This window comes from Leucopleurus acutus, assembly GCF_964270905.1.
Source record: "Leucopleurus acutus genome assembly, chromosome: X".
Classification (NCBI taxonomy): Eukaryota; Metazoa; Chordata; class Mammalia; order Artiodactyla; family Delphinidae; genus Leucopleurus; species Leucopleurus acutus.
In genome coordinates, this window is record NC_139148.1 from 13543342 (window position 1) to 13557871 (window position 14530).

Consider the following 14530-nt stretch of genomic DNA (forward strand, 5'->3'; position numbering starts at 1 on the left):
TTTTGGAAAACAGGGCCTTCGAGGTAACCGCGAGGAGGAGCTCTTGAGTTCAAGTTTCTCCTGTGTCGCTTACAGTCTGCAACGCCACAGGCAAATCTCATCACCTTTCTGAGTCTCTGTTTCCTCATCTGTGAAATGAGAGTGACTGCATTCCTGGCAGAGTCGTTTCTGAGACTCAAACAGGAGAATGTACCCCAAAGGGCTTTACTTGCACAAACGAGCTAAACCCATGAAAGTTTTCATTATCACTCTACTTATGAGATTTATTATTTTCCCATTTACAGTAGAAATATTTCTTTAGTTGCTCATCTTCAGGGAGATGTGGAGGTCTCCAAGTACCAGTTCCATCCTTTTCCTGAAAGAGTGTCTTTGGCCAAATCTCTTACTGTCCTGTGGGGCTCTGCTCCTCCATGGTACCCACAGACGGCCCCAGGCAGATGATGAACGAAGGTTTATTTCCACACAGCTTAGTGAAAGGACTTTCCTAAATGGCGTTTAGGTCTGCACAGTCAGAGAGGAAAATCTAGGAAAGGCTGGGCTGGTCTAGCTCTGGACAGGGAAGGGAGAATGCTGACTTATAGCTGAGAAGTCTGGTCTGAGTTGCTGGTTATGAGTGACAGGAGGAGCCCTGCTCAGTGCTTCCGGGTCAGGGGGGCAGGGAATGGGTGGCTTTGTCAGTTTGCAACCCTTACTCACTAGAACCAGGGGTAAATTTCACCACAGATAAGAAAAAAATAGAAAATTAGTTATCTAGTGTCTGCATTTAAAAATCTCACAGATTTAAAATTGGTTGAAGATGTGTGTGTGTGTGTGTGTGTGCACTTGCCCATCTATAGTACTTATGTGCCAGGCATTACTCTAGAATTTTACAAGTATTAACTCACTTAATCCTCAACAACCTATGAAGCAGGCACTGTTAGTCTCCTCATTTTATATATGTGGAAACTGAGGCACAGAGATGTTAAGTGGCTTATCCAAGGTCACACAGCTAGTATTGGGCAGATCTGGCATTTGAACCTGAACCGTCTGTCTCCAGAACCCCTGGCCTTAATGATTATAGTACGTTATGAAATGTAAACATACTGAAGACCAGATTTCTAACATCTTACAAGGCTTAGTGTTAAAGATTCCTGGTGCTTGGAGCCTCACCGGGAGCCTCCCCTAAGCTCATACAAGAGAAACCTTCTCTTAATTCCATGTGTACTTTCTCTGTACCACTCTAGAGGGGCATACCACTTTCTACCTTGCATTACAATGATTTTTATATCCTATCTGTGTGTGTGCGTGTGCGTGTGTGTGTGTGCGTGTGCGTGTGTGTGTGCCTTGATAGTCATTAGTGCTCTTCGCCAGATATTTCTGGCTCTCCACTTTTGGGCATATGGTAGAATGGCACCTCCCCTTCTAGTGGAGTGTGGTCATTTGACTTGTTCTGGTCAATGACTCGTGAGCAGAATGTATGAGTCACTTCTGGGCTGAATCTTCTGTGAACAAATTTCTGGAATTCTCCTTTGCTCTGGCACAGTCACCGAGAACATTTAAGGCAGTGGCTGGTCTATCTGCCTGGGTCCCTGAGAGGCCATGAAGGGCAGAGTCCTCCTGTCAACCAGGAATGGGTATATACTATGAGCAAGATTTTACAACTTTTCCGTTGTAAGAGGTATTTGTTGTTGAGGCACCAGGACTATATTTTACTACAGCAAAACGTAACCTATCCTGACTGCTGTAGTTTAGTGGTCCCCACTTTTACTTATTAGTGTGCAATATGAGAGAGAGGCATTATCTGAAGAACTGCGAAGTTTGGCTTTTGGAAGGGAAGCATTTTAACCAGCCATGGGATTGACCTTAAAATGTGTATATAAAATGCCTCCAGGTTGGAAAGGAAGAATTAAACTTGTTTCTATTTACAGACAACATCATTGTCTATGTAGAAAAATCCCAAAGAATCTACCAAAAAAGCTTCTAGAACTAATGAGTAAGTTTAGCAAGGTCACAGGATACAAGGCAAATATACAATAAGCGATGGTGTTAACAAAATAATTGGAATTCAAAATTTTAAAACAGTGCTATTTACAACAGCAACAAAAATGCGAAACATTTAAGTGTAAGTGTAACAAAGCACATAGGATGTATGCTGAAAGCTGTAATGCACTGAAGAAGTAAGTGAGAGAAGATCTAGGGGGCTTCCCTAGTGGTGCAGTGGTTAAGAATCCACCTGCCAATGCAGGGGACACGGGTTCGAGTCCTGATCCGGGAAGATCCCACATGCCATGGAGCAACTAAGCCTGTGTGCTGCACTCTGAGCCTGCGCTCTAGAGCTTGCGAGCCACAGCTACTGAAGCCTGCGTGCCTAGAGCCTGTGCTCCGCAACAAGAGAAGCCACTGCAGTGAGAAGGCTGCGCACCAAAACGAAGAGTAGCCCCTGCTCACTGCAACTAGAGAAAGCCCACACGCAGCAACGAAGACCCAATGCAGCCAAAATTAAATAAATAAACAAACAAACAAATAAATAAATAAAAGAAGATTTAAATAAATGGGAAGAGATAGCATGTTCGTGGATTGGGAAACTCAATGTTGTTTAGATGTCAGTTCTCCATAAATTGATCTATCAATTCAATGCAATCCTAATCAAAACCCCAGCATGATTTTTTGGGGTAGATATTGATAAGCTGATTCTAAAATTTACATGGAAAAGCAAACAGACTGGATTAACCAAAGCAATTTTGAAAAAGAACAAAGTCAGTGGACTCTATGATTTCAAGACTTACTATAAAGCTACATTAATTAAGACAGTGTGGTATTAGTGAAAGGACAGAAACACAGAACAGTGAAATAAAACAAAGTCCAGAAATTAACCAACTCAAATATAGTCAGTTGAGTTTCATTAGAGTTGCAGACACAAGTCGATGGAGAAAAAATAGTTTTTTTAATAAATAGTACTAGAACAATTGGACATACATACGCAAAAAGATCAACCTCTATCCAACTTCACAACTTATACCAAAATTAACTCAAAATGGATCATATATACAAATATAAAACATAAAAATAAAGCTGTAAAGTTTCTAGGAACACATAGGAGGAAAGCTTTTTGACCCAAGGAGTTCTTAGACATGACACGAAAATGATGATCCATAAAAGAAAAAATTGATAAATTAGACATTATCAAAATTGAAAACTTCTGCTCTTTGAAAGATACTCTTATGAGAGTGAAAAGACAAGCCATAGACTGGGAGAAAATATTTGCATATCACACTTCTGACAAAGCCCTGGTGTCCAGAACATAGAAAGATTTCCCCAAATTCAGCATTATTGCAAATAAACATCCCATTTAAAAAATGGGCAAAGGATTTGAACAGACACATCACCAAAGAAGGTATGAGGACGGCAAATAAGCATATGGAAAAATGCTCACCTTCATTCGTCACTAAGGAAATGCAAGTTAAAACTGCAATGTACTACTACTTCACACTTGTTAAAGTGGCTAACATTTTTTAAAGGTGAAAATACCAATAGCCAAAGCAGTCTTGAGGGAAAAAAACGGAGCTGGAGGAATCAGACTCCCTGACTTCAGACTATACTACAAAGCTACAGTAATCAAGACAGTATGGTACTAGCACAAAAACAGAAATATAGATCAATGGAACAGGATAGAAAGCCCAGAGATAAACCCAGGCACCTATGATCAACTAATCTATGACAAAGGAGGCAAGGATATACAATGGAGAAAAGACAGTCTCTTCAATAAGTGGTGCTGGAAAACTGGATAGCTAAATGTAAAAGAATGAAATGAGAACACCTCCTAACACCATACACAAAAATAAACTCAAAATGGATTAGAGACCTAAATGTAAGACTGGACACTATAAAACTCTTAGAGGAAAACATAGGAAGAACACTCTTTGACATAAATCACAGCAAGATCTTTTTTGATCCACCTCCTAGAGTAATGGAAATAAAAACAAAAATAAACAAATGGGACCTAATGAAACTTAAAAGCTTTTGCAAAGCAAAGGAAACTACAAACAAGATGAAAAGACAACCCTCAGAATGGGAGAAAATATTTGCAAACTAATCAATGGACAAAGGATTAATCTCCAAAATATATAAACAGCTCATGTAGATCAATATTAAAAAAACAAAGAACCTAATCCAAAGATGGGCAGAAGACCTAAATAGACATTTCTCCAAAGAAGACATACAGATGGCCAAGAAGCACATGAAAAGCTGCTCAACATCACTAATTATTAGAGAAATGCCAATCAAAACTACAATGAGGTATCACCTCACACCAGTTAGAATGGGCATCATCAGAAAATCTACAAACAACAAATGCTGGAGAGGGTGTGGAGAAAAGGGAACCCTCTTGCACTGTTAGTGGGAATGTAAATTGATACAGCCACTATGGAGAACAGTATGGAGCTTCCTTAAAAAACTAAAAATAGAATTACCATGTGATCCAGCAATCCCACTACTGGGCATATACCCAGAGAAAACCATAATTCAAAAAGACACATGCACCCCAGTGTTCATTGCAGCACTATTTACAATAGCCAGGTCATAGAAGCAACCTAAATGCCCATCGACAGATGAATGGATAAAGAAGAAGTGGTACATATATACAATGGAATATTACTCAGCCATAAAAAGGAACGAAATTGGGCCATTTGTAGAGACGTGGATGAATCTAGACTGTCATACAGAATGAAGTAAGTCAGAAAGAGAAAAACAAATATCGTATATTAACGCATGTATGTGGAACCTAGAAAAATGGTACAGATGAACCGGTTTGCAGGGCAGAAATAGAGACACAGATGTAGAGAACAAACATATGGACACCACGGGTGGAAAGTGGCGGGGGTGGTGGTGGTGGTGGGATGAATTGGGCGATTGGGATTGACATGGATACACTAATATGTATAAAATGGATAACTAATAAGAACCTGCTGTATAAAAAAATAAATAAAATTCAAAAGTTCAAAAAAAAAAGTGAAAATACCAAATGTTGGTGAGGATGTAGAACAAGCGGTACACTTGTGCATCGCAAGTGAGAAAGCAAAATAGTACAAGCACTTCGGAAAATAGTTTGTTGATGTCTTATCAAGTCAAACCTACACTTACCAGCAATCCCACTTGTAGGTATTTTCCCAAGAAATGAAAACATATGTTCACATGAAAACCTATATATGAATGTTTGTAGCAGCTTTATTCATAATTGCCCCAAACTAAGAATAACCCAGGTGTCCTTTAGTGGGTGGTTAAACTGTATTCCATCCATACCATGGAATAAAACTCAGTAATAAAACGGAATGAACTATTGATACACACAACGACATGGCTGATTCTCAGAGGCCTTATGCTGAGTGAAAGAAGTCAAACCAAAAGCCTCCATGGGACTTCCCTGATGGTCCAGTGGTAGAGAATCCACCTTCCAGTGCAAGGGACGTGTGTTTGATCCCTGGTCAGGGATCCCACATGCTGTGAGATCCCACATGCTGTGAGACAGCTAAGCCCGCGCGCCCCTATTACTGAGCTCGTGCGCCTCAACTAGAGAGCCCGTGTGCCACAAACTACAGATCCCACGTGCTCTGGACCCCACACACCACAACTAGAGACGAGAAATCCTGCACGCCACAGCTAGAGAGAGGCCTGCGCGCTGCAACGAAGGGCACCCGCACTACAATAGAAGATCCCGCACGCCACAACTAAGACCCGATACAGCAAAAACTAAATAAATGAATCTTAAAAAAATAATAAAACAAAGAATTACCAAATATTTGAAAACAAAAACAAAAGGCTCCGTACTGTATGATTCCATTTATGTGACGTGGAAAAGGTAAAACTCTAGGGACCGTAGGGTTGGAGAAGGGATCAGCATTGCCAGTGTTGGGTGGGACAAGGGGTTGATTACAAAGAGGCACTTCAAGGGAACTTTTTGGTGTGATAGAACTGTTCTGTGTCTTAATAGTAGTACTGGTTCCACAACCATATGCATTTGTTGAAACTTATACTACTATATACTACAAAGAGTAAATTTTACTGCTGCCAATTAGATCAATAAAAAGAATAAATGCATATATTGTGTGAGGTTGGCGCACCCTGCTGATTTTTCTTAACTCTCTATCTCTTGTTTTGAATATTTAAATCCCTCTGGAATCAGTGCCTGTCAGAAGTAGATTACTCTCTGTGTGTGTGCGTGTGTGTGTGTGTGTGTGTGTGTGCGTGTGTGTGTGTGTGTGTGTGTGTGTGTGTGTCTGTCCCCAGCTCAGGTTTCCAAGGGAGCGGAAATCATCCATGCTGAAATAATTCCTCCATCTCCGCCTCAGCATGAGTCACCCTTTTGTTCACTGGAGACAGGAAAAGTCTCTGGAGGCATTTTAGCATGAAATGCTTATCCTGCCTCCAACTGCGGTGCCAATCTCTCATCTGCTTTCCCACTAATTATACCCTACTGTTGTATCAATTTGGCTTCCCCAAATCATCCACTGGGTGGAGCGGTCAGCTGGCTCTGGGACACATCCCCATGTCCATCAGATCCGTAGATGAGGAGGAGGAAGGCAGGAAAGAAGGGTGGCCTGGTCCAGTGTCCCCTGAGGTGAATGTGGAGCAACTCTCCCTTGTATTTTTTTTTAACTTAAATTTTGGCAATAATATTTATTTAGGAAAGGGCAGATCTTGTGTTTTGCTTGTTGAATTTTTACCTATGTATATACTCAAGCAACCACCCCCCAGATCAAGATGAGGCACCCTATATGGCTCCCCATGCCCCTGTTCAGTCAGTAACCATCTCCCATTCCCTCTAGAGGTAACCACTCTTCTAACTTCTGTCGGCATAGGTGAATTTTGCCTGTTCTCGAACTTCATGTAAATGGTATCACACAGTATGTACTCTTGAGTTCAGCCTCTGTAAGGTTCATCCCGGTTGTAAATATCAGTAATTTTTTTTGCTCTTTAATATTCTATTGTATGAATATTCAGTACTTATTTATCCATTGTCCAATTGATGGACATTTGTTTATTATGGATAAATCTGCTGTGAACATTTTGGTACATGTCTTTTGGTGGACATGAGCATTCATTTCTCTTGAATTTATGCCTAGAAGTCGATTGCTGGGCTCTAAGAGATGCATATTATAGCTTTAGTAGACATTGCCAAACAGTTTTCCAAAGCAGTCGTCCCATTTGGTGTTCCTGTCCGCAGTGTATGAGAGCTCCTGTTGCTTTGCCCTTTGTCAGCACTTGGTATTGTCAGTGTTTTTAGTTTTAGCCATTGTGGTGGGTGTGTGGTGGTCTCTCAGTGTGATTTTCACTTCCCCCTTGAAATGTACATATGCCCCCTGACTGTTGTCACAATTTCAGAACTTCTGATTGGTTTCAGGGGTATGGGGTGGGCATGGCAATTGCAGGCCATGGGCTGATGGGAGAAGCACTTTAAATAGGAGAGAGGGCTTAGGAATTGCCCCAGCGTTGAAATCCCAAAGGAGGTAACATCCACGTGCCTATTTTCTCGAAGGCTGTCCCGTCAGAGCTGGCTCATTATTGACAGGCATACTCATTCTTCCAGGAGACTTGCTTCAGTTATGACAGGCACAGTGTGTCCCTCCCCTGGGCAGACGGGCTGCTCTGAGGCTTTTTCTGGAACTGTATGAGCTGGCATGGCATTTCCAGTCATTTGTTTTCAAAATGACAGTGTGTCTGCTTAACTACCACTCCCCTGATACCTTTGTCAATTGGCAGAGAAAGTGGGAAAAGAGCACAAGTAACAGTTGAATCTTGATCAAGATGGGGGAAACCAAATCTCACCTTCATCTTTTTATTTGGTTTGTTGATGAGCCCCTGAGCACAGGCTCCTCTGAAGCAGAGAAACATCGAGCAGGTGAGATACCAGGCATTTCACTGCCCATTTCCCCAGGCCTGTTCTGATTTATGGTGGGAAAATAATGAAGAAACCTGGGGTTGCATAAACAGCCCCAAGTGCTCTCACTCTGAGCTCATTTTGGCCAGCCCGAGGCCCGAAACCCAAGCTAGCCCAAGGGAAGAACCATCAAATCAACTGGCAAATAGCACTCATGGGCTTGGCACTTGAAGACCTTACCATTAGTGTGACCTTGGCATGTTAATTGGCATAATGGAGGCTCAATTTCTTAATATATATTATAAATGCAGATACTAATATTTATTTCACAAGGATTTGGGGGGTAAAAATTAGTTGGGGCAACAGATACAGAAGTACCTAACATATATTGTAGGTGCTCAATAAATATTACTAATGTAATAACCCCAATTGGAAGCAGCACAGATGCCCTTCAACAGGTGAATGGTTAACTAAACCATGCTATGTCTATCCCCTGGAAAACCACTCAGCAGAAGAGAGGAAGGAACTACTGATAGACACAAAACTTAGATAAATCTGCAGAGTATTATGCTGAGAGAAAGAACTCCTAAAAGGTTACATAATGTGTGATTCCATTTATATAACAGTTTTGAAATGACAACATTTTAGAAATGGTGAGCAGATTAGTGGTTGCCAGGGGTTAGGGGTGGGGTTGGGAGGTGAGAGAGATGTGGGTGTGGTTATAAAAGGGCACCATGAAGGAATTTTGTGGTATCTTTTTTTTTATTGAAGTATAGTTGTTTTACAAATTATGTTAGTTTCAGGTGTACAGCAAGTGATTCAGTTTTATATATGTGTGTATATATATACTATTTTTCATATTCTTTTCCATTATAGGTTATTACAAGATATAGACTATAGTTCCTTGTGCTATATAGTAAATCCTTGTTGTTTATTTTATATATAGTAGTGTGTATTTGTTAATCCCATATTCCTAATTTATCCCTTCCCCCTTTCCCTTTGGTAACTATAAGTTTGTTTTCTATGTTTGTGAGTCTGTTTCTGTTTTGTCAGTAAGTTCATTTGTATTATTTGTTTTAGATTCTGCATTTAAGTGATATTGTATAATATTTATCTTTGGCTTACTTCACTTAGTATGATAATCTCTAGGTCCATCCATGTTGCTGCAAATAGCATTATTTCATTCTTTTTATGACTGAGTACTATTCCATTGTGTATATATATGTACACCACATCTCCTTTGTCCATTCATCTGGTTGGTCATGGACACTTAGGTTGCTTCTATGTCTTGGCTGTTGTAAATAGTGCTGCTATGAATATTGGGGTACATGTATCTTTTAGAATTAGTGTTTTCATCTCCTCTGAATATATGCCCAGGAGTGGGATTGCTGGATCATATGGTAGTTCTATTTGTAGTTTTTTAAGGAACCTCCATACTGTTCTACATAGTGGTTGCACCAATTTACATTCTCACCAACAGTGCAAGAGGGTTCCCTTTTCTCCACACCCTCTCCAGCATTTGTTGTTTGTAGATTTTTTGATGATGGCCATTCTGTCTGGTGTGTGGTGATGCCTCATTGTTTTGATTTGCATTTCTCTAATAATTAGTGATGTTGAGCATCTTTTCATGTGCCTGTTGGCCATCTGTGTGTCTTCTTTGGAGAAATGTCTATTTAGGTGCTCTGCCCTTTTTTTGTTATTGGGTTGTTTGTGGGTTTTTTGATATTGAGTTGCATAAGCTGTTTGTATATTGTGCTATCTTGACTGTGGTGGTGGATTCATGAACCTGTACATGTGATAAAGTTGCATAGAACTAAACACACACACACACACACACACACACACACACACACAGAAGTGCTAGTAAAACTGGGGGAATCCAATTAAGATTTGTGGATTGTATCAATGTTAATGTCCTGGTTGTGATATTATACTGTAGTTTTATACGATGTTACCACTGGGGGAAACTGGATAAAGAGTTCACAGGTTATCTCTGTGTTTTATCTTATGACTTCATGTAAATCCACAATTATCTCAATTAAAATTTCTCCTAAAATACTACTGATCTCTTAGTATTACCTGCCATGGATTATAAGAAGCACTATTTAATGACAAGCTCAATTTAATAACTTAAGAAAAAAGAAGAAATGCACTGCCTCATTAAATCTATATGTGGATTGCAGGATAAATCCTGACTTGAGAAATTATTAAAATGTGTGAGGGAGGGAGAAATGATAACTTAAATCAAGGAGATATGATAGTTTCTAGCAGCTTCTCTACCCTTCTCCCAACTTCCATCTTCTATTTCTCTTTCTTCTTCCTGTTCTCTTTTCAGATACCCAAAGCTCTCATTAAGCCTAATTCCCAAAGGAGGGAAAACTTCTGGGAAAAGTCACACTAAGGCGTTGCTGACTTTTAATCAATTTGTTGCTTCTCCCTCATCTCTGCCCACCCTCCATCCCAACTCATCTTTGAACCCTAGTATAGAGACTTGTATATAGTGCTCTTTAAATATTTGGTAAAGCTCGTAAGAAAATTTTAAAAGAGGATTGCTGATTAGGGTAATTCCTAGGTTAGAGAAATAACTCTCTAATGGTGAAATGTTCCACACCTTGGCACCTGGTTGGGGAAGGCAGTTAGGGATGGGGACCTTTCCTGGTTCTGTTCAAATAACCCAACAGAACCTCCTGCCCACTCTAATCTCATCCACACACAAAGCTCATCTTTTCCCAAATGTATGTTTTCAGGGTAAAGGAAAACTCACCCCAAAAGTGTAAGGGTGTGTACACATTGAGGAATCAGCTTGTCATTAACCCAAATGTGACTGCTGGTGGGTGTTGTAGATCTATCAGATGATGATTGCCGATGAGAACTTTGTCTTCTAAATTCATGATCTCGCTGCTTCTGTCCTGGGAAAACACTTTTCAAATGTTGTACCTGGTGTATTGGAGGTAATATTTAAAGATTTCTCCCTCTGGCTTCAAAATTCCTCCATGGATAATGATAATTAAGTTGAATTCAGATTTATGCAAAATGCAATAAAATAACTCAATGTTTTAATTATCAGCAAACCAATTTTCATTTTCTTAGAGTAGATGTAATTTAAAATAAAAGCCAATATACCACAACTTTTCACGACGTTACTCTTCTACTTAGCTTAGATAGTAGGAGACTATTTTAAAATATTATCCAAATGTGTTTTCCGTGTTTGGTAGGTAGGTTTTATTTAAAAAAAGAAAGAGAAGGGCTTCCCTGGTGGCACAGTGGTTGAGAGTCCGCCTGCCGATGCAGGGGACACAGGTTCGTGCCCCCGTCCAGGAGGATCCCACATGCCGCGGAGCGGCTGGGCCCGTGAGCCATGGCCACTGAGCCTGTGTGTCCGGAAGCCTGTGCTCTGCAACGGGAGAGGCCACAACAGTGAGAGACCCGCGTACCGCAAAAAAAAAAAAAAAAAAAAAAAAAAAAGAAAAAGAAAGAAAGAAAGAGAAAAAAATCACTTGTTGTTCTGTCATGAAGATTATGCCAAGCGATGGAGGCTTACTGTCCTGGGAAGAGGTGGGTATGGTGTAGGACACATGATCATTGCTTAGCTTGACATTTCAACTAGATTCTTAAAAGCCCTTCCTAGGACAGTAACCTTGAAAGGCAGACTAACAAGGGAAAGCAAAGGCTTTTCTCAGGATTCCGAGTTGGGCTCTTATAAAATAGAAATCGGAGCTTAGAGGGTTGACCATGGAAAAGGCATAGAGTAGGAAGGATGAGGACCCAGCGTGAGGAAGGGGGGCCACCACATGCAGGAGAGGGGACACCCTTCCAGTTCTGAGAGGTGAAGCTGGAAGAAGCAAATGTCCCCCCCATCTCCCCATCCTTCTCACCCTCCAAATCAGGCATGGAGGCTGAAGGAAGGGGTTATAGAAACATCCACCTAAGCTTGGGAGAACCTGAAAGCACTGGGGTAAGTGACCACCTCACCAGGCACATCCTGAATCGCTACGAGCATCTCAGGAACCTGCGACAGCATTGGGCTGCATCCTCCCGGACGAGGAAGAAGTGAGGCGACATCAGCCTCACAGCCTTGTGTACTCGCACCCAGAAGGCAGTAGGGAGTTCCTGGGCTCCTGACTCGGGCGTGAAAGCATTGAGAGGGCAGAGGTACTCGAGAGGGCCTGAGGAGACCTCGCAGAATTTGGGGACCTTCCAGTGGAGGCAATGGCAAGGGCTGCCGTCATCAGCAGGGGGTGCTGGCACAATGACCAAAGACCAGCCAGCCCTCAGTGGAGACCAGGGCAGGATGCCAAGTGATCAGGGGAGCCAAGCTACCCCACCCCCGTCAAGAAGAGCAGGAGAACCAGGCCATCTTTCCCCAACCATAAAAATGCACCTGGTCACCATATCAGAAAAAAAAGAGGAGGAGGAATCCTTGATAGGGAGGCAAAATTCTGAAAAACTAAGTAACTACCCCAAGGAAGCAGTGAAAGCAAGAGGACACCGAGATGTCTGTAATCAGCTCCATCAATGGAGACAGGTGCTTCAGAGGAAGAAATAAAGTTAGATTTCTGTACACCCCAGTTCGTGAGTTTCAAATATTGATAGTGGTACACTTTTAAAAGTATAACTTAAAAGTATAATTTATTCAAAGAAGAAGGGGCATAGAGTTGTGCAAATGCATGGGAGTGAAGAAGAGGGCTTCAGTCTGAGGGCTACTCCTCAATTTCCTGTCTGGGTGGCCGGTTAGTGCTGCCAAAACAGGAAATGAGGACGAATGCGGATTGGCAGAAGGAGATGGGGTGGCAGTGGGCCCGGGACCATGGTTAGAGATGCTGCTGGGATAGCGAGTTGCAGACGCTGGGAGGCAGGGGCCTTCTTGCACTCTGCCCGCCTGCTACGACCACCCACTCTTTCTGGGGTGTGAGCTGGCTCCCTTCCAGTGAAAGCTTTTCATTTCTTAAAAGACACCAGTTCAGTTTCCCCCAGCTCTATTTATGAAGGCTTTCCCACTCCCCAGCCTGGTTGTCATGGTCATCTATTGATGCATAATAAATTACCCCCGAACTCAGTGACATCAAACAACCACTTATTATGCTCATGGATTCTGTGGTTCTGTGGGTCAGGAATTTGGACCGGGCGCAGCAGGAATGGTTTATCTCTGTTACACAGTGGGGCCCCAGAGGGTGATGATGACCTGACAGCCGGGGGCTAGAATCGTCTGCAGCCTTGTTCACTAACGTGTCTGGGACCTTAGCTGAGGTTCTTGGCCGGAACACCTACACATGACTTCTCTGGGTAGCTTGGGCTTCCTCACAGTATGGTAGCTCAGTTTCAAGGCTGAGTATCCCAAGAAAGAGACAAGCAGGTAGAAGATATATTGCCTTTTCTAATCTAGTGTTGGAAATCACACGTCACTTCTGCATTCTGTTTGTTGAGGCAGTTACAAAGACCCACCCAGCTTGAAGGGGAGGGAGAATAGGTTCCACCTCTGGAGGGGGGAATGGCAAGTTTCTGGAAAAGCATATGGAACTGGAAATATTGTTAAGGCCATTTTTGGAAAATATCATCTGCCTCAGAGGTCTAGTCCCTTTCTCAGTACGAGACTAGAAGCCATTAGACACCCTTCAACCCATTTCCTCTCCATCTCCTCATTTTACTGGGGTCTTATTCCACACTCTTCCCCTTTCCATCCTCTTTCAAAATGAGGGTTCCTCTGTACCTGCAGGGCTCACTTCCCCGTACATCCTCTTGATCCACCTCTCCTCACCCCAGCCTGCCCCAGTTACTCTCCTGTAATAAAACCCGCTGGTATATGCAGGTGTCGCCTGGTCCTCTTCACATCCCTCTGTGGGAATTGGGGCTTGGGAAACTGATGGAAACACTGCTGCCGATCTGGCTACTATTATTGCTGTAAGAAACTGTCCTTCGTCTCTGATCCAGGAGTCTGTGTTTTCTACCGGAATCCATAAAACTGTGGCAGGCTAGCTTGTTAGATTGCAAGCAGGGTAAGCTCTTACCCTTTACAGTTCTTGACACCTACTCTGTGCCACGCACTCCACATACAATATGGCTAATCTTCACAATAACCCTGGGGTCTAGGTGTCAATAGCCCCCATTTTCTAGATGAGGAAACAGATTCTAAGGGGCTTAGAAACTCACTCAAGTAAGTGGCAGTGTTTGGATCTGAACTCAGGACAGTCAGTTTCCAAAGCGGTGCTTCCCACAGTTCTGTAGGAATTCTGTGGCCATAGCTTCTCTTTGCTTCAGAGAAAGAGTGAATCTTGGTTACTTAATCACTGGCCAGTGTCCCAAAGATTATTCACCTACTGTGGAGGTGAACAGAGCCATTCCAAGAATTGTCTTCTCCTTGACTTGTGAAGTCTTTGGAAATTCAGGGCTACTTGAAAGAAAAATCTGTCTTCACTCTATTTTATTTCTTTGTGGCTTTTAACATATATTTTCTGTTATTACAAAGCTCCACGTGGGATTTGAGAATCTGGCAGTTGGTAACTTTTCTCAAGGAAGAGAAACATTGAGACATTTGTTCTTGGAAAAAATAAATCCATGTATGTGACATGTATACCCGCGCATGTATACAATGGAGCAATCTATTCAGGATTTATTTTTATTCAGAGGACTGCTGTTATGCAAATACACACAGACCCACTCTATGCCTTAAAGACATTTGGT